General features: G+C 54.5%; 1 protein-coding gene across 1 annotated transcript in view; it reads left to right on the top strand.

Moving 5' to 3' along the window:
- KDM2A (lysine demethylase 2A) overlaps positions 1-3,619 on the top strand; it is a 52,861-nt gene that overhangs the window by 17,901 nt on the left and 31,341 nt on the right. The gene's annotated exons all lie outside the window — the stretch shown is intronic.

The following is a 3,619-nucleotide window of genomic DNA, read 5'->3' as shown; positions in this document are numbered from 1 at the left end:
TTTAGTAAGGAATAAGATACCAGCAAAATAATCTTAAGTCTCCTGTAGCTGCTGTCCTTATAACAGTAAGAGCAGTCCAAGGTGTCCCAGCAGGAACTGCAACAGGCAGCTGATGTCTGACAGCATCGCAGGGCAGGATTTGAGACATGTTTCAGCTGGACAGGGCCTGCACAGCTAAGGGTCAAAAAAGCACAGGGAAGCACTATGACCTCTGCTTCTTTAATGGCCTTAAACTAAAGGGGAGTAGATTTAGACTAGATAGAAGGAAGAAATGTTTTACGCTGAGGGTGGTGAAACGCTGGCCCAGGTTGCCCAGAGAGGTGGTGGATGCCCCATCCCTGGAAACATTCCAGGTCAGGTTGGACGGGGCTCTGAGCAACCTGATCTAGTTGAAGATGTCCCCCTGCCCACGGCAGGGGGGTTGGACTAGATGACCTTTAGAGGTCCCTTCCAACGCAAACTATTCTGTGATTCTATGATTCTTTCCCTGAAAGCGCAGAAATATAAAGGGGAAGCTACAAATCAGGTTTCCTTGGCGTGTTTGCCCATATGACCTAAGCCTTCTGCACCCTCGCGCAGCACTCTTCAGGGCAGAAGTGATTTGAAATGGTTCTGGGATGGGAATTGTGGTTGTCCAGCAAATGGGGCTATTTGGGCTTCCCCCTTGCCTCCAGTGGAGGTGAGGAAGGATCTGTGGGTGTACGTGGAGCTGGAATCAGCTGGGCCGGTTTCTTCTGTTGGACTTGGCGCTGGCCGGCCAGGAAAGCACTGTCTCTGCATGCTGCCTGGCAGACCTCTGAGCATGTTTTGTCAGGGCTCTCCCTCCCCGGCTCGGGCAAACGCAGCAGCAAGCAGCGCTTCCTGAAGCAGGCGCTGAGTTGGGGCGACGGGGAGAAGAGCGGGTGCTCTCGATGCTCTGGCACCCAGAGATGAGCGCCCCGCCACTGTTTGTGCGTGCTGTGCTGCCTGTGGGAGTTCATCAAGGTCTCCCGTGGGTTAACAGGAGCTGAGACCTACTGGAGCTGGTTGTGCAGCTTCCTGCCCCCCAAAGGTGGGGCCAGCACGGCTCCGCCTGCCCATGCTGAGAGCCCAAGGCACCCAAACAAGGTCCTCAGCTAACAGCAGCATACCTGTTCCATCCTTTCTCGCCATGGGCATCTTGCGGTGCGGCTGTGCCAGGGCCATCCGCCTCCGTCCCTCCCAAGCAGCTCTTTTGCACCGTTTCAGACCACCAGCACGGAGGTGAGATGTGAGGCTTTGCGGTGGGGAGAGGGTTGCAGATGTGGGGAGAGGCTCCGCTCCTCCTGGGAGCCAGAAGCCTGGCCCAGCCCCGGTGAGCTGTTGGATTTCAGTGGAAGCGCAGGGTGCCGGGGCGATGCTCCCAGAAGCCTGCTGAGCCGGTGCTGGGGCCGACCTGCTGGGACATGTGCCTGCCTCGGGGGGGGCTGTGCTTGAAACGGGCCTTTCCCGAAACGCTGGGGCTTTTCAGCAAACGCTGAGCATGAGGCTGGCTTGTGCAGCTGTGTCCTTAAATCCTGTACGGGGCAGGCCCCCCCTCCCCTGCACTGTGCCCTCAGTTTAAAACTGAGCACCACGCAGCATAACTGATTCAGTGATTTTTTTTTTTTTTAAGGGAAAGTGTTTTATAAGGTGGGCTCACCCTTCGATATAACACGGCCAGGTACTCTTCTCCCAGTAATACCTCTACATCTCTAACTTCAAGCTCTGGTGTATCTAGTCGAAAGAGCCGGTCTGGGTTTAAAGGCAGAGTGACTGAGGGTTTGGGAGTTTCAGCCCCTGGATTTGTGCTGGGAGCGGTAGCACGCGTGGCCCTAGCACCCCACAGCTGTTCCCAGCCAGTGCGTTGGCGTGCACGCTCTGGCCCTAGCAGTGTGAAATTCAAAGCTCCCCAGGAATATGTCGCTTGGCTTCTGCGGGTGGCACCTCTTTTTTTTTTTTTTATCCATCATTGTGCATTTATACAAGTGTGTCCATAAAAGCCTGTAAGTAAAATTAGTTTTACCTTTGTATTGTTAAAAACAGTGAAAGAAAGTACACCTGCTTGCTATCCCTGTTTAGTGGGTGGCTTAAGCCAAAGGACTGCAAACCCAAAACCCTTTTCCAGACTGTTTAATCATCGGGGCCATTCAAACAGGCCCTTGGAGAGCATTGGTTTCAGGGCTGTTTCTGAGATGCCCCACTCAGGAACAGCCTGTTGTTTCTGCCTTGCAGATGAGGTGTTTGTGCCCCTATTGTGTTCAGGTTTTGGGGGGGGGTGTTGGAAAACCAAGCAAAGTTAATGAGGTGTTAACAGCAGGGAGAGGTAAGCTTCTCTGTCTTGATGGCAGGGAAACTACTTGTGAATCGATCAGCCTTCCTGAAAGTGTGGGGCTAAACATGTATGTTACAGCAGGGGAAAAAAGTCCCGTTTTGAAACGAGTGTCCCCACATGCTCCTGCACTGGTTGAACTAATTAGTTTAAAAAGCATCTTTAAAGCGGTGCATCTGTATGAGGAAGTCGTTTCTCTTTCACCAGAGCTGATTAAATAGATAAGGCTAAAAAGAAGAGAGGGACAAGCGAAGCAATGTAGTGATCAGACCGATGGATGGCTAATGCCAGGCTGTAACTCACTGGAGAATATCCCGGGCCTGTCTGATCCAGCTTTGTAGTGTGTGACGGGCTGGGGGAGCAGGCAGGCCGGGGGTTAATGGGAAGGTGAGCGAGGCCAGGCAGGGCTGGGGCTGGCTGCTCGGGGCAAAATAAACCCTCGCCCATTCCAGGGCTTTCACCCCCCACCGAAAGGTGGGCTTTTACCTCCGGGGACTTCATGTGGTCAGAGCAAGCCCTGCCTTAACCCTGGCTGGGTGGGTGAGGAAGACAGAAGTGAGCGGAGAGTGGCTTTGGGTGAAGTCCGAATTGGTGCTGAACTCCGGGGAGGAGACCTGCAGCTCGCTGCCACAGGGAGGGGAGGCCGAGGTGTGTGCCCTTGCTTGGGGAAAAGGCCTTTTCCAGGAGACCCTAAAAGAAGGAAGAAATGAGCTATCAAATGTGCTCCGCTTCAGGCAGCAGGAGGTGTGCCATGGCAGGAGGTCGTGCAGGGACTGAGACGCACAGACGTGCACGCCGGTCACCTCACCGGCGATGGTGAATTTCAGCATCACGGTCCGTGGCTGGGACTGGTGGTGTTGCTGGGGATGTGACCCCGCTACCAGTGCTGTGATGCCGCTGCGCCTCCCTGCTGCAGGCAGGCGCCGGTTTCCAGGCCCAGATGTGACAGTAGCTGCTGCGTCACCTCCTGCCCCATCCTGTCCCTGGCTGGCTGCTGGCGCACACTGGTGTGAATGCTTTATAATGGGAGCATCCCTAGCTGGGGGAAGTCAGCTTGGCTAATTCAGACCAGGTTGACTTTTATCTGAGGGGATTTAGGGACCATTCCCACGAACGGCTCTGCCAGAGCATGGCCAATCTCTGGAGGGGTGGCTAACAGCTGGGGACAGTAATTTCTTCCAGATCTAGCAATGCTAGAAGAGGATGCCTGTCAGGAATCCCAGTACAGATGTACTTATGAGACCCTCTAAGAAAAGGGTTACTTCTCCCCCCCCCCCCCGCTTCTCCTCC

Source organism: Aptenodytes forsteri, unplaced genomic scaffold, assembly GCF_000699145.1.
Source record: "Aptenodytes forsteri isolate BGI_AS27 unplaced genomic scaffold, ASM69914v1 Scaffold202, whole genome shotgun sequence".
NCBI classification, from domain to species: domain Eukaryota; kingdom Metazoa; phylum Chordata; class Aves; order Sphenisciformes; family Spheniscidae; genus Aptenodytes; species Aptenodytes forsteri.
This window is presented reverse-complemented; position numbering and strand designations above follow the sequence as displayed.